At 44.9% G+C, this 23,996-nt stretch overlaps 1 long non-coding RNA gene across 1 annotated transcript in view; it reads right to left on the bottom strand.

Moving 5' to 3' along the window:
• Positions 1 to 22,495, bottom strand: part of LOC136793857 (uncharacterized) — a 134,431-nt gene extending 111,936 nt beyond the window's left edge. Inside the window, exon 1 of the long non-coding RNA XR_010839876.1 lies at positions 22,426 to 22,495. This is a non-coding gene — a long non-coding RNA (uncharacterized lncRNA). The remainder of the gene's footprint in view (positions 1 to 22,425) is intronic.
• Positions 22,496 to 23,996: the final 1,501 nt, after the last annotated feature.

Raw genomic sequence — 23,996 nt, forward strand, 5'->3', positions numbered from 1 at the left:
TTTCTTTTTTGTAGGCCTTCCCTGAGTTCCAAAGGTTACTTATTAGGGAAGTGAGGGAATGCTGAAACAAAGGAAAAGCAGTCAAGAAACAATAATGCAGCAATAAAGCAGAATCCTAGTTCCTCCCCAGTGGATATACATATTAATCTGATACAGGTCTCTGAGTTCTTCTACAGGAACCAAGGCCCCCACCCAGTGGAGGGTGGTAACTTCAGGCTGAGCACAAGATTCCTGAAATATCACCCTGTCACCTGACCACCAATCAGAAGAAAGCATGCATCCTGCAGCCCTCTGCCTAAAATTTACATTAAAAACTCTTCCCTGAAAACCATCAGGGAGTTTGGGTCCTTACAGCACGAGCTCCCTGTACTCCTTGCTTGACCCTTGCAATAAAACTTTTCTCTGCTCCAAACTCTGAGGTTTCGGTCTGTTTGTCCTCACTGTGTGAGGGGCATAAGAACTTGGGTTCAACAACAGTTTTGCCATTCTTCAGCCACTATTATTATAGAGCAATTCCACAGGTAGAGCCATAAAGGTATCAAATGCCTTACAATGATGAGGCATCTTGACTCCAGGAAAATGTATCTTCCCAAGCCAGAACATATTTCCATTCCCATGGCTTTGGGCCATCTGTCTCAGGAGATGGTGTACGGTTAACCCAGTGCTGCCCCTGCACCTGGCCAATGCTCTCTCTGCTGTTGCTGTCTTGAGATTCTTTATGATTCTTGAACAAAGGCCCTCCATTTTAATTTTGCACCAGGCCCCACAGGTCTGTAGCTGGTCCTGGGTTAACAGGCTCACCAGTTAAAGGAAGCAGCATGGTGGCAGCCTGCCACACTGAGCATATGAAAAAGGAGATTTTATCAGGAGACTCCCAACCTTTGGCCATGGGACCTGGACCTTCCTGGACAGCAGTGCCCAAGATTCCCAGAGTCAGTGAAGGGAATTGTGACCCCTGGAGACCCTGGTACCTGTGGTGTCTCACAAGAGAGTGAGAAGAAAGTCTACGCTGGGAGACTGGAAAGAGGCTCCTGGGGTCACAGAGCTGCCTGGGCCTCAGGTCTAGGGTCTTGAGGAGGCCAGTGAGGTGGAAGGTGTGGCCTGCCTCTCATAGGTACACAACAATCAGAAACGCAATGACTGTGCTTTAGGCCTTTGCAGCTGGGAGAGGTTTGCTTGTTACACAGCCAGGACTCACCTACAGTGACCTGTGGGGACAGAAGAAGGTGTCCAGCATGAGGAAGGGTTTGCCCCATCCTGCTCCCCCCAGTGGTTGTGTGGACCAGTCTGCTGGCCCTGTAGCAGCCGGCTCTGCCACACGTGCGTGGCGGGTGGCGCTGACCCTGGGCAGGGCTCCTGGGAGGCAAGCACAGAAGACAGTGGTTCCAAAGCTCCTGCTTGTCACCAGAAGAAGCTGCCTTTGAGACAGAAACAGGGAAGCAGGGACGTGCTGGCATCCGGGTGATGGTCCAGCAGGGACAGAAGGGAGAGATGGGGGATGCTGGGGCCTGTTCTCAGCTGGAGGGCATCCTCACAGCCTTCTGAAAGCAAGCCACGGCCTGCACCCTTCCCACATCATCCCCCTCAAGAGGGGTCTCCCCGTGAGAGCAAACCCAAATCTCTAACAAAGCAGATGCCTAAGTCTTCTATTAATATTTTTCAAATGACCATAAAGCATACCCGTTTTCTTTTTTTTTTTTTTTTAACAGAAACATCTGGGAAAAGAGATAAACTTGACTGTATTTCCTTTTAAAACAGAATTTGAGGATAAGCATCAAGAAATGGGACCTTCAATGACTTGTTAATTATTAAGATTTAAGTAACCGCAGTTTTTTTGGGTGGGAGTCTGCTTTTCAGTTTAATCACTTTGCTCTAAAATAGTTCTTTTTAAGTTTAAATTCTCTTAGAAAAAGAAAAAAACCCTCAAACCTTTAAATTATGTTTGCCTAACAGATTGAGTTATGGTTACGGGTGCCAAACAGAAGCATCATTTTCTATGAGAAAGTGTTTTTAGAGAATATTTTAGGCATTGCCATTCTCCAACTCCTCGTCCTCAGAACCTTGATATCATTGTTTAAATAAAGCACTGACTAGGGTGCTAATTTTAAGCTTAGAAAAGATTATGGTAAATGTGTCTTTTTTCTCAAAAGTTATGCAGTCTTGTTGGTGAGCTTGATAACTATTACTCTCCCGGGGAAAAGACCTAAAGTTTTGCTGGGAGATAATTGCCAGAGAATACACAGAATTCTGTTAGGAAAGTTCATAAAACCCCAGAAGTGTCACAGGTTTCCCCCTTCAAGTGGAATCATTTATGTTCTGGAACCTGGGGTGAAGTCAAGTTTCTCTCTGTCGACTCTCAAGGTGCTGGACTGCCCTGTGGGAACGAATATCCGAGCCCATCCCCTGGCAGGACCTGACCTGAGATGTGACCACACAGAAGGACCCCAGAGAGAAATAGCCCTGGGCCACCTGGACAGTGAGATGGGAAGACTGAGAGCAGGTTTGAGAATCCAATGAGCACCAGCTGTTAACAGATGGGAAAAGCCGGGAGAGACAGGGGAGACACCGGTGATGAGGATTGGGAGGGAGCCGTGTGACTGGTGGCTGCCTGGGTAAGTGACTGGGCTCCTCGTGCCCAAAGGATCCTGCAGACAGTCTGAGCGTAACTCAGCTCGGATCTCACAATTCTGTTTCCCTATATATTGTTTCAAACAAGTAAAGACATTTTTAGACCAAAAAAGAGAAAAGAAAAGAAAGACAAGGCAGGAAAGAAGGAAAGACGGACAGAAGAGGTTCTGCAACTCACAGACCTTTGCTGAAAGAACTACCAAAGGGAAAGCAATTGATTCCAGGAGAAAGAATAGGAATGAAGGAAAATAAAATGGTGATCAAAGATACTGCAGGGTTTCCCTGGTGGCTCAGTGGTTGTGAGTCCGCCTGCTGATGCAGCGGACACGGGTTCATACCCTGGTCTGGGAAGATCCCACATGCCGTGGAGCGGCTGGGCCCGTGAGCCATGGCCGCTGAGCGTGCGCGTCCGGAGCCTGTGCTCCGCAACGGGACAGGCCACAACAGTGAGAGGCCCGTGTACCACAAAAAATAATAAATAAATAAATAAATAAATAAATAAATAAATAAATAAAAGTTACTGCAAATATGTGACTAGAATTGAAATAAATATACTTTGACTCTTGTAAAAAGAGTAAGTTCTGATTCTGGGGATTCTGAAATCAAGGTGGAAGCAAAATATGACCCAATCATAACATGTAAGAAAGGAGGAGGTAATCTTTTGAAGTTAATCTATTTTAAGACTCTTGCATTGTTTTCTAAAAATGTAGGTAAACTGATTAAGGTTAGATATTATTAAGTCAAGTGTGCATGGAGAAGGACAGAAAATTAAAGCACTCATACATTTTCAGTGGAATATAAAATGGTGGAGGTGCTTTGGAAAACAGTTTTCATTTCCCCAAAATGTTAAGAGTTATGCTATGAGTCAGCAGTCATGTTCCTAGGTGTTTACCCAAGGGAAATAAGAACATACATCCACAGAAAAACTTGTAGACAAATGCTTTAGCAGAATTACTTGTAATGGTCCCCAAAGTGGAAACAATACAAATGCCCATCAATCTATGAATGGGTAAATAAAATATGGTATATCCAAATAGTGGAATGTAATTTGTCAATAAAAAGGAATGAGGGTTTCCCTGGTGGCGCAGTGGTTAAGAATCCGCCTGCCAATGCAGAGAACACAGGTTCGATCCCTGGTCCAGGAAGATCCCACATGCCGTGGAGCAACAGAGCCCATGAGCCACTACTACTGAAGCCTGTGCGCCTAGAGCCCATGCTCTGAGCCAAGAGAAGCCACCGCAATGAGAAGCCCATGCACGACAAGGAAGAGTAGCCCCTGCTCGCCACAACTAGAGAAAGCCCGCATGCAGCAATGAAGACCCAATGCACCCAAAGATAAATAAATGGAAAAAAAAAAAAAAAAAAAGGAATGAAGTACTGATACACACTACAACACAAATGAACTCTGAAAACATGCTATGTGTAAAGAGCCAGACACAAAAGACCATGTGTTGTTATGTAATCCCATGTACGTGAAATGTTCAGGACAGAAAAATTTATAGAGACAGCAGGAAGGTAAGTAGTAACCTAGGGCTGCAGGAGGTGGGGGGAGTGACTGCTCATAGGAACAGTCTTCTTTTGCAAGGAATAAAAATATTCTAAATTTAGATTGTGGTGATGGTTGCTCAATCCTGTGAATATAAGTTTAAAAACATTGTGCACTTTCAACCGGTAAGCTGAATGGTAGGTGAATTACATTTCAATAAAGCTCTTTAAGTGTTTGCTTTCTCAGCATATTCTTTCAACTCTCTTACTACAAGCTTTCGTGTCACGCCTGCGGTGTGTGCCTGCTGGATGGCAGGGCTGCGGGCTGCCTCTAGGAGCGTGTCCCACTCTGGTCTCTGAGCAGTGGTTCCAAGACCCATTTGCTACTCCCTGCTCCCTGCAGGGCAGGTGCACCAGGGCAGGTCTATGCTGGGTGCTGGGGGGTGGTTGGGACAGAAGAATGCCCACAGCCAGACTCCCCTAGAGCTGCGGTCTAAGATGCATTCCCCCAACCTCCCTCCTGCTTCCCTCACCTGCGGTCAGACTTGCCCCCAGGGCAGCTCTGCCAGCGCACCCCCCCAGCTCCTTCCTCTTTCCCCTTCACAGTCGTTGCCCGCCCCTGATGAACCTCTTCGTGGCTAACCCTGTCTCACCACATGCTTTTAGGAGGTCCCCAACAAAACGCGCACATAGGCAGATTTTTTAACGTCACCTGAGAATTAACGTGATACATTTATTATAACTATACGGTTCTCTTTATATCTAACATCTATTTGGGGTTGCCTACCTATCATTTACAATGATCTATTCATGGCGATTTTTCTGCTTTTCTGCTTTTCTGCTTTTCTGCCTTTTTATGGATTGATGAAATATTCTTCCTTTTCCTTTTTAACTCACACTGATTTGCAAGTTACGCAATCGAATTCTTCACTTTTTTTTGGCCAGGAGCAACTGGACCTAGTTAGTGAGAAGTGGCAACTGGTCTAGACTTTTTGGTAAGACATTTGCATATCAGAGGATGGGAAATAAATCCAACAAAAATCCAGCAGCCTTGTACTTCAGGAAAATTTCTAGAGGCCCAGCGGCGTGGGGGCATGTCGAGATATCCCTTCTAAAGTGAAGGATCTGCTGCTGCATTCAATCACATTTCAGTGGTTGAATGCTCTGCGTAGACATAGTACCTGTGGGTAGGTAATGACCACCATTTGGGCAGTGTTAATTATTTAAGTAGGCTTGGACCAAAGTAAGGTCTGGCATAGGTATTGAGAAAGATGAGAGATAACACACCTGCTCCCGGGATATGTTAGGTTTCTCTCCAAACTTCTTATGAAGTAATTCTTTGGTACAATGCCATAGGTGACGGAGGTTAAAGAAGAATAGCCTGCTCAGGTCAGTTTAAGTGCCATGTTACAGTGAATTCAGCTGTCTGTAAACGGAGCCTCTGCTTTGGCTCAGCCATATGTTTTTGGCTCACTCCTACTGCATTTATCTGTTTCTAATACTGCATTTTCCCTCCAGCTCTCTATTGCTGCCAGGATACTGACAGTGGCTCCCTCTCCCAGGCTCTCTGTACTCACTCAGGCATTAACAGACTGTACATGTCAGTTTCCAGTGAGAAGGCGGGAGCGGCCCACTGCTGGACCTGACACCCGAGCAAGGATTGTATCTGCAACCAGGCCCTGTTGATCTGAGAAACGAGGCCTTGGCTTTCCTCCTTTCAGACCTCGGGGCTGACTTTCTGTTCCCGGAAGTCTGAGTTACAAAAACAACACAGTTTTGCTTGATGTTCTTTTAAATGAAGCAGAGAAAACAGATGAATAAGTTATAGGATCATTCCTGAGACAGTCTACCAACCTGTGGTTATCTTGCCTCTTCACCATTCTCCACGCTGACACACACACACCCTTACACACTCACGCACACACCCTTACACATACACACATGCACCCACCCTATATACATACTCACTCTCTCATAATTCAGAGGAAGTTTTCTTTGCAAATGAGATCCTAAATCATACAAATAACAAGTCAACTTGCCCCTTCATTCTTTGGAGAGCTTGAAATAGATCATTTGAAAGGTTCTTCTTTAAAATAAGAATATAAAATTGCAAATAAAAATTAAGTATACATACAAATATAATCAATAACAAATATAAATATATACATATAATAAATTAAAAATAAAAAAAGAATATATAAATATAATTAGTAATTTCTTAGCAATAAGAAAAAAAGACCCGGATCAAAATGGTCAAAAGACTGTAGACATTTCACAACAGAAGATCTATGAATGGCAAACAAACACATGGAAGATGCTTGGCATCACTGGTTATCAGAGAAATGCAAATAAAACCCCTAAGGAGATGCTGCTGTGCCCACTGAAATGGCTAAACATGAGAAGAATGGCAAATCCAAGTGGCGGTGAAGATGTGGAATGAATGGAACACCCACTCGTTGATGGTGGAAATGCAAAATGGTGCGGCCATTTGGAAGGAAGTGAGGCAGAATATTGTAAAGATAAATATGCACTTACTTACTTATGACCCAGAAATCTCACTCCTAGGTCTCCCCCCACGAGAAATGGAACATATGTCTACATAAAGCGTTACTCCTAATAGCCACATACTGGAAGCGACCCAAATACCCTTGGGCTGATGAATGGATAAGCACACTGTAATATCCATCCTACCACAGAATACTGTTCCGCCACAGAAAGGAGCAATATAGTGATACACACCACAACATGGATGAAAAATCAAACGGAAAACACTACAGAGTGCGTTGTTTCGTTCATACGAAACTCCATCAACAGCGAAGTGACAGTGACAGGAAGCAGGTCATTGTTGGTCTGGGGCAGGGGTTGGGGGAGGGGATCAGCCACAAAAGGAAACAGGAAACATTTGAAACAATGGGACTGTTCTAGGTCTTGACTGTGGAGGTGGTTATACAAGCTGTATTCAATTACCCAAATATATCCAATCACGAACTTAAAAAAGCATAGTTGAGATTAAGCCATTCAGAGGTATAACAATAGAATTCAAAAATATGCATAGAAGTCAGTTAGTCTTGGAATACTAGCGGTTTCCTGAGTAACATTTTCTGTCTCTAGGTCAGTCTAATGCTTTATAATATCATTCACATTATAATTTGGTTTGGAGAAAACACTGAGCTTTGACAGGAGCTATAAATGCACCAAATCTTAAATCATAAACCACTAAGGAAGAATATAAGCTATTGACAATTGTCCTCTTGGGGAGCAGTACACTTATTCTAAAAAATTAGTCAAAATATTTTGGAGCTATTTTTTGAAACTGCTTTTAGGACTCTGAGTACATTCTTCTGTTTTTTCTCAAGAATACGAAGTCTTTGTATTGGAAATTGAGTTTAGTTTTTGCAAATAATTAAAAGTTATTTGGAGTTAGTCTATTGAATGAAGTGGGTACTGACTATTTTAAGAGTGACACATCTGGAGGCTCAGGCTCTGAGATGCTTGTGATGAGCAGCCTCAGACTTTAGAGTTCCTCCTCGTCTCCATGAGCTCCAGGTGTTCTCAAGATGCAGGCAGAGACAGGACGGCGTGCCCACACCTGTCCGTGGTATCTGTCTTTGGTTTGTTCATGGTGCACGTATTTTCAGAGTGTACAGAGGAGGACTGTTAGAGCAATGGTGAGTAACTGGATGTGGAAAGAAAACAACATTTAGGGGTTTTGAGGCTTTTGAAGATGGTGCCATTGATAAATGGGGAATTTTAGGGTGAGACTTGAGTTCTGGAGATTAATCTTGAGTTTGGCTGTAGTCACTTTAGTAAAGTTCAATGGAGGAGTCAGGAAGGTGGTTAGAACCTGGAGGTGATCTGGAATGGATTCAGTTCTGAAAATAGAGATTTGCCACACAGTAGTAAGAGCAGAATAAATCTTCAAGAGAAAAGGCCATACAAAAAGAAAGAGCGTACACACCGGATTCTAGGGAGACCCCACATTGCTCAGCCATCCTATTACCTGTCCTACCCAACAGCCCTAAAGTGGCAGCTGGACTTTGAAATAAAAACACTTTGATTTCATTTATATATTTTCTGGGAGAAAGGATGTTTACCTACCTAGGGACCACGTGAAAGTACAGTAGGAAAGATTGCCTTTGTCGGGTATTTGCCGCACACCCCTTGCTAGACTACAGACCGACTGCCTCATGTGTAATGTGTAATGTTGTCTATAGACAGGACTACCCAACAGAGCTCTTACTATGGAGAAGACCATGTCTGTGATCAGACACTAGACTCACACTTGGACCAAGTTAGTTTAAGGAACCACAGGGATGCAATCAGCCAAACCCGGAGTGCGGGAAATTCCACAGGACAAATGAGCCAGTTTCTTCAAATGACCCAGCAAACAAATGCCAGGAAAATAAGGTGGGAGGGTCATGGGAGTGTTACAGACTAAAAGAGATAAAGGAAACCCACCAACCAAATGCACAGTGTGGTCTGTCTTTGGATCATGGTATAAACAAACCAACAATAAAAGGACATTCATTTGGACGATCAGTGAAAACTGAGCCCAGAATGGGCATTAGATATTAGTAAGGAATTATGGTCAAATTTATTGGGAGTGATAATGGAATTGTGGTTAAATACAAAAAATAAATAGTAAAGCATTCATGGATGAAATGATGTGTTGAGATTTGCTTTAACGTTTTATAGTTAAAAAATGGTAGAGATTGAGGAAATAAGAAAATTGTCATAAATGGGTTAAGAGTGCATGGAAATTTACTACATTACTTTCCCTAATATATGTATCTTTAAAATGGTCTACAATAATGTATTCTTTAAAATGTCAAATAAATCAAATTACGTCTGTCTGGTAACCGTAGTTACCCTTACTCGGCTGGGATGTGGTGGGAACCATTGCTCCAGGAGAGTGGGGACCAAGGGCGAGACCTTGGCATCGGACCGACAGGAGGTCTAATCCCGGCTCTTCCAGGACGAGCTGCTGTGCCCGAATTGCGTTTCCTAACATCTCTGAACTTCTCCCAGCACCTCAAACCATGCCCAGAACATGGCAGGCACTCTGTACTTGTTGAATGAATGCATGAAATAATGAATGTATAAAGGGATGGCTGAAATAATAGATAAAAGCTTTCAGCAAAATACTGGCAATTGTAGTATTTTGTAAATATTCACTTAGAGCAAATAAACGACAAAGGTGTGGGGCTGGGCTGGCCCTCTACACTCAACGCCTCCGCCCTCACCGGCAAACCTTTATGTGAACGCAGTCTGGGGTGAGTGGGAGTTGAGGGGCAGGGTTTACCCCATATTCATCGAGACCTCCACGTGCCGATTACTGTTTAGACTGGGGAAATTGGGCCACATTTACATTAAATGTATATTTGGAGCGTAAGGAAGGCCCTTCCCATTTCAAATTGACGGCAGGTGTTAGTGATTCTCTGCAGGTGTCTGCGATATTTAGCTCAGTGCCTGGTGTTTAGTTGTCACAAAATACTGAACAGACCTTATTTAAACCCTCTGATCGAAGACCCTCAGATTGCAGTTTGCTTCCAAGAAAGGTTCTCAAGGGGAGTAGGAGCTGCAAATCAATTGGGGGGCTTTTCAAAAGGCACCCCCATCATGATATACACACATGCGTGCACACACACACGAACACGCATGGCTGACCCGGTGAACCACAGTCGCTGAGAGACAGGGGCTCCACCCTCTGGAGCATCAGCCCATGAGGAAGGTTGGAGGCACAGCTTGTAGGGACTCCAGCTGAGGAACTCCCACTTTTATGTCACAAAACCTTGCACTGTTTCATTCCAGCCTTATGGCTCAAGAGCAAAGTCTGTGTAACACTTTTGAAGGCAGGCTGGATGTGTTAACGGCCTCTACGCCGATACTTAACAAACACTGATGCTCTGGAGGCTCAAACTTCTCAATGGTCCAGCGCTGAGGGCTCACACTTGCTGGCTTCAGGAACACCATGACACCTACCCTGCCAGGTGCCCTGGCCTCCTGCTTTAGGTGTATGGGGAGAGCATCCACTTGGGGTTTATGTGAGACCTAGGGGCACCCTAATGTGCCACCAGGAGGCATGGAGCACAATTCTACTCTTAAGGGTGGGAGTGGTAACTGGTAAGGTAGGCTGGGGTGTGTGTCCGGGATTCTAGAAGCAGCTGGGCATTTGAGCAAAGCTCACCACCTCTGCCCTTCTGCCTGCATTTCCTTAGTATTTCCAGGTAGTGGCTTCTGCCCCCATTGCCATCTTCCTCGACACCAGCACCAGACCCTCTAAGACTCCACCTGGTCACTCCCTCACTTGCTCAGCCTGGCCTCTCCTGGTCCCGTCTCTGCTTACTCTATACCTCACTCAAGAAGTACCCTATTCCCTTCCTTCCTAATCCTTGACAGTTCAAAGTTAATGGCCCATAAAAGTTAGAGCTTCATACAACTCATTACCAAAAACAAACAATCCAACCAAAAAATGGGCAGAAGACTTGAATAAACTTTCTTCCAAAGAAGACATACAGATGGTCAAGAAGCACATGAAAAGCTGCTCAACATCACTAATTATTAGAGAAATGCAAGTCAAAACCACAACGAGGTATCACCTCACACTTGTCAGAATGGCCATCAACAAAAAGTACAAAGAAAACCCAAATGTTGGACAGGATGTGGAGAAAAGGAAACCCTCATACACTATTTGTGGTACTGTAAGTTGGTGCAGCCACTACATAAAACAGTATGGAGGTTCCTTAAAAAAATAAAAATAGAGTTACCATATGATCTAGCAATCCTACTCCTGGGTTGACATCGGGAAAAAAACAATACACTAATTTGAAAAGACACATGCACCCCAATGTTCATAGCAGCACTATTTACAGTAGCCAAGACATGGAAGAAACCTAAGTGTTCATCAACAGATGAGTGGATAAAGAAGATGTGGTGTATGTACAATGGAATATTACTCAGCCATAAAAAGAAATGAAATAATGCCATTTGCAGCCATGTGGATGGACCTATAGATTATCATACTAAGCCAAGTAAGTCAGACAGAAAAAGATAAATATCATATGGTATCACTTATATGTGGAATGTAAAAATAATACAAATGAATGTATATGCAAAACAGAAACAGACTCACAGATATAGAAAACAAACCTACAGTTACCAAAGGGGAGGGGTGAAGGAGGGACAAATTAGGAGTAAGGGATTAACAGATACAAATTACTATACATAAAATAGATAAGCAACAAGGATTTACTGTATAACACAAGGAATTATACCCAATATCTTGTAATAACCTATAATGGAATATAATCTGCAAAAAACCTGAAACACCACACTATACACCTGAAACTAACACATATTGTAAATAAACTATACTTCAATGGAAAAAGTCAGAGCTTAAATCTCCCATCAACAAGAGGAAAGGTTTCCCTTTCCCTAGAAGACAGGCAGTCTGACCCCCTGAATTTTAGAAGAGGGAGGAAGAGCTGGGAGCCGTGGATGATGGAGTTGGGAATGGGGGTGGCCTTTCCCTCTCAAATAGGTTGACAACTTGCACAAGAAACAGGAAGAAAGATCGTGGCATCCCTGGTACACTATTGCTTGCACAGCACGCTGAACTGAGCTTTTACCATCAACCCTCCCCAACTCATGGAGAGGCAGCTGTACACGTGGAAAGCTCTGGCTCTCGTGCAAGTGAGAGGGGTAGAGAGGTAGCCAAAGGTGTTCAGGGGTGAGAGCACGACTATTTGAGGAGAGATTCCCTCATCTGGGTGCTGCCCTGATACCTCCAGTGAGACTATGTTTGCTGTCCCCCTGAATGATGCCAGACCACGTCCTAAAGAGGTTTCTGGAAGCCGTAAAGGGATCGGGTAACAGTGTGCTCTGTAGGGTCAGGCAGTCCTGGATTAAAATCCAGCTTCATTACCTTTTACATGTGTAAAAACAGGTAAGTTATTTAACTTCGAAAAACCTCATTTTCCTCATCTTAAAAATGGCATTAACAACAGTATTTACTTTGTTCATAGTAATTGCTCCATATATGTTCAAGGAAGGAAGGGAAGGAAAGAGGGAAGGAGGAAGAAAAAAGAAAAGGGAATCAAAGCAAAGTCCGCTACTGGCCTCCACGTGGGCCACACTTGGCAGGCAGTGAGCATCTCCTGGTAAAATGCAACATGCAGAAGACACGTTCTCTCCAGCCTGTTATGAGAGAACATTTTGCGAGCAATCTTACAAGCATTCAGAGGGAAAGACTGGGCTCGATATTTCTTCCACTCTATAGAGCAACAATGGAAACTGATGCTTATGAAGTGGGGAGATGGTAAACACTAAATATTGCTCATTAATCTAGAGAGAGGGGAATGTGTACCAACAAAGGCTTTAGAAAGGCTATTCAGTGGCCCTCATTCACCTGCCTGATAATATAAGGACAAAAGGCAGCTGATTAGATGAGAAGGCATCCCATTTCAAACGGATAAAGGGAACACTCTATCGCTCGCTCACCACATAATTATCTTGTACAAGTCTTCACTACAGGACACTATTGTGACAGATAGTTTCAGCTAAGGATTAGGCATTTATAATAAGGAGAACGTGCATCTTTACAATGTTCAAAGGGAACTGTAAGCCTGATCAAGCTGTAGGCTGCTGCATGGAAGTTGGTAAGGAAACTGGAAGAAGTGGGGAACACTTCCCAGACAATCCAAAGCCTGAGACTCCCCCCCACAACGGTCCCCCAAACACAGCTTAACTTCTGATGTGCAAGAAAAAATGTTTTCCTTGTGTGTGTTTTATTTTTTCTGTCCTGGATTATTTCCATTATGCAAAAACGTAGGATTATATTCAGATGCAATCTTTCCCTAAGATTTTTGGCTAAATTAATTAATTCATGGGAGAACTGACAGCAGATAGCACAGTAGGCATTAAACATGATCAAGCACCGTTGTATTGGTCACCGAATTGGATAATTTACTGTGCTAATTACTTTGGTGGTAGTGAATGTTCCAGATTGATTGTTACTGAACTGCTATTTCTCCTTTTCTCATGTGGTATAGCCAGTAGAAATCGTATGCTTTCTTCTAAAACATCTGGATCTAGGTTTTATTAAGGATATGATGAACCATTAGCCTATACTAGCTGACAGCTGGAATAAACATTTCTTCCCTGTAGTTTGCCTATAAACAATGCCAAAGTGGTGAGAATTTTAATCGGACCAGTTGCTTGACATTATAAAAACCACAGCAGTAACAGGCAAAATCCCAAATATTTGTTTTTGTAGAACTCAAGTCTGTTACACTCAATTAATTTAGTTAAAGCCCTTTGTAAATGTAGCTATAACTTCACCAAGCCTGGTATTCCTAAATCTTTGCATAAGTGCCTTATGTCAAGCAATAAAGTACCTTATTCGGAAAGAGTTTATGTAGTTGTGAATGGGAAATTTAAATGTACATATATAAATGTATTTGTTACGAAGTATAAATTTGCAGGGTTCCTTCAAATCTAGTTTTAATATTGACCAAATGAAAATAGCACCTTTTTATCAGAAAGTTTATAATACCTTGCATTGTTATTTGAACACTGTTTTCCCTGTTAAGTTGCATATAAACTAATTTCAAACAGTCACAGAAATAAACTGATTTTTAAAAATTTTAACACATTTTAAGTTGGCTCTATATCTTTAGGAATTGCGTTGGCTCTATAAGTGAACGGTTTGTCATGGCTATAAATATTCTTTTTGTTTTCACAGATTTCAGAGAGGGAAAAGGACGAGCAAGGACTGTATTTCTATACTGGTTCAACGAGTATTTCTGAGTGGATTTAAAGCACTGCATTCTACCAGCTTTTTGGGGAACCACGGCTAACCTGAAGGACACACACACACACATGCACACACAGTGCCTGACCCAGCATGCTGCTCTCTGAGACCAAGAGGGGGGCATTCGTGCAGGTGAGAGGGCTGCTACTCCTTTATCAGTCTCTCCCGGCACTGATTTCCAGTTGTCCTTCCTACTTGTCACTTCATTCTCAGGCTCATGCTTATCCTATTTGGGCAACTAATGTTGACTCAACTTCCAACCTTGAATCTTCTCCAGTTTTGCTTTGAAAGAAATGCAAATCCTACTAGACAAGGGACGCTGAGAGGAACCTCGTGAATAGTGAACCGCCCTGAACTCAGACTCTTTGCCTATCACATCTTTCCATGACCTTCCACTCTTATCACACCCAGTATAAAAATTCTCAGGTTTAGCCATTTCTTCAGGTCATCATTTCCTCATGAGTCACATAAAACTTATGTTAGACAAACATGACTGCATTTCTCTTGTTAATCTGTCTTTTGTTGCTGGGGTACCAGCCGAGAACTTAGAAGATATTTCTCCTCCCCTAAAATAAGTTACCTAACCTTGGGTCTTTGCCTTCTCTTAATCTATTGCCTTGTCAAGATGGTGTGAACGATTGCTACCTCTCAAGGTTAATGTGAGGATGAGGTGAAATACTTCATGGGAGATTCTGGCACAGTGCTGTCTCAGGCCAGAAGAGCGGGTTCTTGTGTCAATCTCTTCCACACGAGATTTCACCAGCTGACGTGTAAAAACAGGCATTGGTAATTGGTAACATGTTTCAGATGAGCAAGTGAGTCCAAGACCACTAATTCTTATTGGGAAGAAAGTTTCCTCTACCACCTTGAGTCAATGACTGGGGGCCTTCGGATGAACGGACGACAGGCAGATTCACAGGAAATGTGCAAGCTGGATTGGCATGTGTCTGTGTACACCCGTGTGTGCTCCGTAATGAGATAAAGGTCCATATACCAGCTGAAACAAAGGGAGAGCTTAGGACTTCAGTGGGAAAGTGTGGAGGGTTCCGGAGGGCCGCTGCATTCTCACCTCCAGGTGCAAAATCAGCTTTCTTCCTAACAGGAAACTCCCCTGGAGGGGCTGAATAGAAGTGTATTTTCTGGAGTGTCTGCTTAAACTTATTTAGATGACATTTCTTTCTGTGGCTGCTGATTGTTCAGATGTTTTCAGTTCTAAGTCATTTTAATCCCTTCATCCTCAACATGAGCAGGCATCCGAGTCCCTGGAGGCCTTAGAACACCGAGTGCTGGCCCCAACCGCAGAGTTTCTGAATCCGTGGCTCTCGGGGGCTACAAAACAGCATTTCCACACTTGGAGAACCACTGACCGGTGATAACCTTTGCCTGATGCACAGAGATATGGCCTCAGAAATTGATACTTAATCTCTGCAATGTCTTCAGCAGAGCTGCTGTCATGACGCATCAACTGCTGGGGTGTGCTGGGAAGAGTCCGCTGAGCCAAGCACCCTGGGCTCCTGGTGCCTGGCGTGGAAGGACCACAGACACTCCCGTGTGTGTGTGTGTGTGTGTGTGTGTGTGTGTGTGTGTGTGTGTGTACGTGCATGCATGCGTTTGGGCTTGGGGATCTGAGGGCCGGACATGCTCCATCAACCATGTGCTCCCGTGACTGCCGACTGGGTGGTCAGAACAGAGCCTGGGCTGCCCGCCGCCCTCACGCCTGCCACTCACCCTGCAGGATGACAGTCCTGCTGGTACACGAAGCCTTCTCAGCCCAACTCAACTGCAGCCCTGCTGTGGAGAACACCGACTATGACAGAGAAACAGGGAAAACAGTTGAAAGGATGCTCTTCATAAAGAGAATAGATGTACGAGACACTGTCTGTCTAGAAACCCGTCTGTGTGAGGCTGTGCTGATCCGAGATTCACAAAGGTGCCTGATGAAAACCTCACACTGGATTCACTGCACAGACCACCTCCCAAGCACCCGAGTACACTGTGTACTTCCATGTAGAGTACTGGCCACCAAGATTCATAAACGATAAAGCAAATTCAGAAGCGTCACAAGGAAGGAAAGTACCAGAACCGCAGAGGCAAGTTCACAGAGTTCTCCGATGATGATCACTTTTCGGGACACATCACTGCACCAGTCCCAGCCCTGGCAGGGATGTGGTAAATGTGGAAGAGCTCTGAAATCGTGTTCAGAGGAATGAGAGCTCATCTTTGAAAAGAAGTTCTTTCTTTTCATTAAAAAAAGTTCACCCCAGTGGAAAGAGTTTATTCAAATACATCTCATTACGTCACCTCCAAAGCATCTCTGTCTGGCCAGCAAAGCCCTGTGAACAGAAGCAGTTCAGTGTTGTAAACAAAGCGGTTTCCTGTTAGCGCCATTCAGAGCTGTGTGTGATCCAGACCCCTCGTGTGTTCAGGCCCATCCAGCAAGGGGAGGGGCAGTGGAGGCGGGGTGGAGGCGCTGGGCTGCTCTGGGGTGTGCCTCCCTCTCCTTATTTTTGGTTTGCTAGGTTCAGAGATATGAGGCAAAGAGACTGTTCTTACCCCTGATCCCCAATTACACCCTGAGGGAACTAAATTCCAGCCACAGTGGATGCTAAGGTAGCAGGCCACTGCCCTGGGGACCAGATCCACTGATCCCTGGATCCCATGCCTGCCCTTTGCCTCACAGGCTCCACACCTCTCAAGGAGAGAGCCCATGGGGTGACTGTCCTTGGATTCATTTGAGTTGACAGTTACATCTCAGACAATTAAGTAACATCTCCTTCCAAACCCCAACCAAAAAAAGTCACATTCACAACAAAAATTGTAAGAAACTGGGCTTTGGTATCCACTCACTAAGAGTCTACGTCTGTCCTTCAAAAATAACACCTAAGAAATACCATTTTTGAAAGAGATTCTATACCGTCTCTTGGGGAAAAGTTTAGATTACCAAATGAAAACCCATTTGTCATCCTTCAGTTTAGTCGGAGCATACATATTTGGGGGACGGGGGGAAGGGTGGCTTGTAAACATGGGCCTTATCCCCTCGTTCTGTAATCTCAGGCCCACCCAATGATACGTCTTCTTCCTCAGCCTTTGTCACCTTTGGAATCCTAAACTCTTTCTCCTCTTTACCTCACAAATCCTGCCTCAAGCTCAATTGGGGTGTCCTAGATCTGGGTGGCTGAAAGAGAAACCTGTTTGGCATTATTATTCTGTTATCCAAATCGAGACTATAACACATGAATACACAACTCCTGAGCGAGTCTCATAAATGACACACGATTATCCAAAGGAGAGCGGCCTCTGAGTGTGGGCTGAGTAGGGTGTCCCTCTGGAATGAGACTCTGGATCCTGCCGGTCCCCACTCTTGTGAGAGAACCCCCAGGGAAGGGTGACCGTACAGAGTGGGTGAGCCCTTCCCTAATCATGGAAAGAAACCAGGCAGGAATCCCTTAGAGAGTATGCTATGTTCCACAGAGGTTTCCTTGGCTATGATTCTTTATGACACATAATAATGGGGCGATGATGACGGGAGTTTAAAAAGAAACACCTGTGAGATGTGAGAAAAGTACTCGGATGAGCTGAACCGTAACAAAGGAGGCAGCAGCCACATCCCCAGGAGCAGGAAGGATTAAGCTGTTCTTCAGGATCAGTTCTGAGTAGTGCCCTTGGGGAGGTCATGTAGCTTATCAATGCCTCAGGTTAGTATATAAAGAAACTCACCTCTCGGAGCTAGGGTAAAGCTAAATAATTTAGCTTGTGTAAAGCCCTCGGAAATGAAAGGCACCACAGAAATGCAAATTATTACTTTATCAGGAGACACCATCAATAGAAGGGAAAGTAAAATTTTCCCTTTGATGGAAGTCCATATCAGCTGACCGAGAGCTCTGTGCTTCTAGCCAGGGACCAGGACATCTGACTCTGCCCTGATAACTGCTCACCCTCCCACTTGGTCTCATCTGTTCTACCTTAGAATTGTCTTTGGTAGTTTCTCTGTGGGGTTACCCCTCCTTTCAGTCTCACATTCCTCAGCAAACTGAACAAAATAAGTCGCCATAAATCCCCAAAGAGAAGCAATGCATCTTCATTACAGTAATTATGCTGTATGAGCAGACTTGTTCATAAAAAGAAATAGGCATCAAAATTTTAATTTAAGTTCAAAAGGCAGTAAATTTCTTGTGGCAGTAACTTTAGCTGAGGCCCAGTTGTTAGGAAGGGAACTGGTCTTTTAACCTAGGACAACTTTTTCAGCAGGCTGACCTCTCTGGCAAACAAGATCAGAACCCCACAATGCAGTCCCCCCAACCAGGAAGCAGGTCCTTCGAATCGGCTGCAGGTCCACAGGCTCTGGTCAGCCAGTTACCAAATTAGGGAGAAAACCTAAGTGCTTTTCCACCTTAGAATGTGACCAAGTGGGAAGTGATTTCACAACTTCTGCAGCTCGTAATTCTCACCTCTATCGATGATCACATTTTCTTTAAATCTGGATGATGGCTCGACAAAGAATCTTTATGACAGTTCCTATACTAGGTAGTCTAGGGGGAAAATTTTACTTTTTGAAAATTGGATTTTCTGGATTATTTTTATTTATTTGGACAATAGGACAAATGTTTATTTTAGGACTATCTGGGAAAAAAATACATGTGGCCCAATATATATAAGAATCCCAGGGAAAAAAAAAGATGAAGGTAACCTTGACAAGCATACTGAATAATACAAATTGTTTTAGTCTATTAAGGCTGCCACAAAACAGGGCCACAGACTGACTGGCTTATAGACAATAGAAATTTCTCTCTCATAGCTCTGGAGGAGGGAAGTCCGAGACGCCAGGACCACACGGTCGGCTCTGGTGAGAGCCCTCCTCTGGGTTGCAGATGGTCACCTTGTCCTATGTCCTCTGTGTCCTCACATGCTGAAGAGCTCTTTGGGGTCCCCTTTATAAGGACACTAATCCCATCACGGGGGCTCCACCCTCATGACCTCATCACCTCCCAAACAGCCACCTCCTGATAACCTCACATTGGGGTTTAGATTTCCATATATGAATTCTGGGCAGGGCGGGGGGCACACAGACATTTGGTCCATTACACAAATGCTATGACCCTGTGTAAATACTTGCTATTTTATGACATATACACTACTATGTATAAAACAGAGAACCTACTGTATAGCTCAGGGAACTCTACTCAATACTCTGTGGTGACCTAAATGAGAAGGAAATCCAGAAAAGAGGGGATATATGTATACATATAGCTGATTCACTTTGCTGTACAGCAGAAACTAACACAACATTGTAAAGCACCTATACTCCAATAAAAATTAATTTAAAAAAATAAGACTCTGCTTGTTCCTAGTCTTAGGAGGCAGAGTGGAATCCGGGCTGTCACTCTCGTGGGCAGGGGCTGGGCCGATGACAGAGGCAGCCCAGCCTCAGTTTCCTCACTGCCAGACCTACAGGATGTCCTGTGTGAAATGCACAGCGCCATACGTGGCGCCAAGTGGACAGCTGATAAACGCTACTGCCCTCGCTTTCCTATCAGCATGAGAGAAGTAAAAATGCAGACACTGTTAAATAGCCTGTGAATTATTTTATGAGGGAGATTTTGAAATTGAATGCCTCACATTTATCAGAGCCTCTATCAGTCTGTGGCACCTGAGGACATTCATTCCAGGTGTTTCTGAAGGTAGAAGTTTATGATCATCCAGAGGAATGTTATTAAGGTAATTGCCAGATATGGTATTTCATTAGGAAAGCTAGTTATTACACTCATGCTGTTTATAATATGGGTGATAAAAGCCAGAGAGCCAAGCAATTAGAGTTCTGCTCTTTGCTTATTGCTTGTAATATTAAAAATCTCTTTTACCTGGGTACCTTCTACCTAAAGGACACAAATATACCTAAAACTATCTTATGTCTGTATAGTTCTTACCATATGGTTTTTCAAAGTTTATAATTTAATTTAATTTTACCTAACAACACCATTGTGATTTGAAGGGGCAGTATTATTCTTCCCTTGTTTGGGATGAGGAAAGGTGGATTCAGGAAGGTTAAATGATTTTCAAGAACTGCTGGGCAAGTTGGGGGCACAGCTGGACCCAAATCTATACCACCTCACTCCACTGCTGGTATGCTCTTCATTCTTTCAGGGATCCTGATTTAGAAAGCTGACATGATGAGGAAGATGCACTTTACTCACAAAAAAATGCTCACTTCCACTGTGACTGCTATTCTAAACAGAATTTAGAATAGAATTGACATTTATGGGTTTACCTTAATGGATATTTGTATGTCTATGTACACACACATATATGGGCATTTTAACCCCTGCTTCTTGCTAAAATGGTTTTGAAATACAACATAATTAAACTGAGGGCACTAAAGCTGTTAAGATAAGATAGATATAGGATATAACCTTGATTCTTGTTTAAAATAGACTGAATTATTATTATTTTTTTTTTTTGTGGTACACGGGCCTCTCACTGCTGTGGCCTCTCCCGCTGCGGAGCACAGGCTCCGGACGCACAGGCTCAGCGGCCATGGCTCACGGGCCCAGCCGCTCAGCGGCACGTGGGATCCTCCCGGACCGGGGCACGAACCCATGTCCCCTGCATCGGCAGGCGGACTCTCAACCACTGCGCCACCAGGGAAGCCCAGACTGAATTATTAAGAAGGGCATCTGGGCTAGCAGGTCTGTGATCCAAGGATGATGATAAATTCTGTGTTTTAAGTCAGAGACATTGCTTGAGTTTTTGGGAGCTTGCAGTTGGGGACCCAAAACAATGAGCTTCGATCATGTGTGTGGTTAAATAAATAGACCATCTTATGACATTACATTATGGTTGAATTTCTAAGTCATTTGTGTTTTGGATCCTATGAAATGTGACCAACTTGTTGAGCACTGTGTCAAATGTTTTCCATACATTATGTCATTTATTTTCATTTTTAATGGCACCTTACGATATAGGAATAATCATTATTTTACTGACAAACATACCAAAGCTTCAACAGATCAGTAACTTGCCAAGGATCAGAGCAGGTAATTCAGAGCTGGAATTCTAATCCGGATCTTTCTGTATCCAAAGCCCTCTTCCCTCCTAAAAACACCCTGTTTGTCATCGGCTAGAAAGTGGGACCTTTTGCGATGTACACTGCAGGGGGGGAAGGACTTTCCCTCTGTCTGCTGAGGTTCCATGGCTCAGTCTACGAAACAAACTGACCACAGGCAGATTAACAGGAGAAAAGGTATATACATTTATCAAATTTTAATATTATGTGCATGACGGCTTTACAGGACAAAAGGTGACTGCCCAAAGGGGCAGTGAGATTTGAGAGCTTGTCTACAGCCTCAGTTGGGGGAAGGGAGGGGGTGCAGGCCTCTCCTAGGAGAGAACATGTTTTCTAGGGAAGATGAGTGGCTCTTAGAGGATGGATGGGAGGGTGGCAGTTGGTGACAGGGTCTGTCTGGGGGTGGGGTCCACTTCTCAGCTCCTCTCCTGGGACAAGAGTCAGTCTTCCTGGTGGTGAAGCTCCCGGGAGTGGACCTGTGACCCCGAGTTCCTGTAGAGGCTCTGCGTTCAGGCAGATGAGGGTGGTCAGGAGAAGCTCCCCCTGCATTTGCTGTTTCTCATGTGTCTTCAGGTACAGAGAGCATGACTGCTGGGTCGTAGAGTAGGATTTGTAGTTTGCAGTTTGGTTAGAAACCGCCAAACTGTCTCCCAAAGTGGCTGTACCATTTTGCATCCCACCAGCAAGGAATGAAGTTTCAACTGTCCTAAAAATCCTCTGTGCTCTGTCTATTCATCCTTCCCTCCCCACTACCTCTTGGCAACCACTGATCTTTTGTTTTTTTTTTTTTGCGGTACGCGGGCCTCTCACTGTTGTGGCCTCTCCCGTTGCGGAGCACAGGCTCCGGACGCGCAGGCTCAGCGGCCATGGCTCACGGGCCCAGCCGCTCCGCGGCATGTGGGATCCTCCTGGGCCGGGGCACGAACCCGCGTCCCCTGCATCGGCAGGCGGACTCTCAACCACTGCGCCACCAGGGAAGCCCACCACTGATCTTTTTACCGTCTCCATAGTTTTACCTTTTCCAGAATGTTCTAGAGTTGCAATAATGCACACGTGTGTGTGTGTGTGTGTGTGTGTGAGTGACTGTGTATTTATCCATATGTGAGTATATGCCTGTGTAGCTCTGTTTACTTGTTGCAATCACTGAGGATGCAGGAGGCTCGGATGGTCACGGAACTCACCACAGGCTGTGTGCACTGGCAGAACCAGGATGTGAAGCCAGCTGGTCACCACACTCGTACTGGACGGAAAAATGACCCAGATGCCACTCATTTTTTTTTCCAGTTTGAGCAAGAGACATCGACACCCCTAACTAATCAATGAATGTGGCCCTCTTTCCTTATATTTTGGTAATATCACCAGTTAATAATATATGAAAAGACACTTTTTTTTCTATTATTGCAATCCACCTCTGTGCCCTATTTAAGGGCAGCAGTTTTACCTTAGTGAAGAAGAATTGCATGCTGGTAAAGGTGATGCCCACAGCGCGACTCCTCCAGGGCCACCTCCTGAGCCTCCGGCATCTAAAGGAAGAACACAATCCATTCAGGGCCCCCTTCACAGGGAGCAGGCTTGGGCTTTGGTGAACTCTCCACCTGGAATCCAGGACCACAGGGTGCCAGCTCAGCACAGATGGCCTCTGGGATGCAGAGGGGCTTGCACAGGGGCCAGTCGAGCTGGGCTGGTCCCGAGCCCCTGCCCTCCCTGCCCCACCAAAAGTCCAGCCCAAAACGAGGACGAGGAGCTAACCAGCCACCCCGACGCCACCTGGGAGATTCGCTGCTGCGGCGTCACCATGATGTCTCGCAGCCTGGACCCTGAGGGTGACTCCGTCTCCTCCCCAGCCCCGGGCTCCCCTCCTGTAGCCAGGAGGGGCCTCTCCCCTACACTCCCTGTCACCCAGAAGGTTGAGTCCTCACAGAGGCTCCGCCTCAGTGAGCTGAGCTGCTGTCCCAGAACCACAGACTTGTGTTGGCGGGGGCTGTTTATAAACAGCAGACGTTGATTCCTCTCAGTTCTGGAGGCTGGATGTCCAGGATCAAGACAGGCAGATTCTGTCCTCACCTGGAGGAAGGGGTGATAGGACTCTCTAATCCCATCGTGAGGGTCCACCCTCATGACCTCATCACCTCCCAGAGGACTCACTTCCTCATTCCATCACCTGGGGAGATGGGATTTCAATATAGGGAATTTGGGGGGACACAAAAACATCCCGTCAATAGCACTTGGGGAGCAGCTGACTCTCCATGGGAGGAAGGGGAGTCTAAACTACCCCACCATCTTCCTGTGGGGAGCATGCTCTAGCCCAGAGTGGGCCTTTCCAGGGTGAAAGTGTTTCGGCGAAATGCCTGGGTGACTCGGGGCCAGGGTGAAGAACTGGGGTGCAGGCATGTGGGACCTGAGAGACCCCCAGAGACTCCCCAGCCCCATCACCACAGCCCCCCACCTCGGGGTCCCCTGGGGGGGGTCCGCCTGCAGGGAATAATGGATGAGGATGGCAAGACAGCGCTCACACCATGCAGGCCTGTGGCAGACACTACAGTTTACAAGTTCAAACTAGCTCTCCCATTTCACTGAGGAGAACACATGAGGACAGAACCATGCTCCTCATTACTCAGAAGAAAAACAAAACCAAGCAGATTCGGGTGCAGAAAGTGTAAAGGACCTGCTTAGAATCACAAAGCTGGTGTAACATAATCATTTATGCCAGAGGGGCTCTGGCTCTGTGTGTGTGTGTGGGTGTGTGTGTGTGTGTGTGTGTGTGTGTTTGTCCTCCTGAAGGGCTCTTCCCTCCCCCCACCCCGACCTCTCCACTCCAGGCAACATCCACCTCTTTCCTTAAACTCCGAACCATGCAATCATGACCTAACTAAAGAGGCTCCTTGCATGAATCTCTGAATTGCTGGTGTGACTGTATGTGTAGATTTACATAATCAGCAAAATTACAATCTTTGGAAAGTCACAGACCAAGTGGAGGTGATAAGCACCTTCTAAGCATTTAATAAATCAGTA

This window comes from Kogia breviceps, chromosome 3, assembly GCF_026419965.1.
Source record: "Kogia breviceps isolate mKogBre1 chromosome 3, mKogBre1 haplotype 1, whole genome shotgun sequence".
In the NCBI taxonomy this organism is placed as follows: domain Eukaryota; kingdom Metazoa; phylum Chordata; class Mammalia; order Artiodactyla; family Physeteridae; genus Kogia; species Kogia breviceps.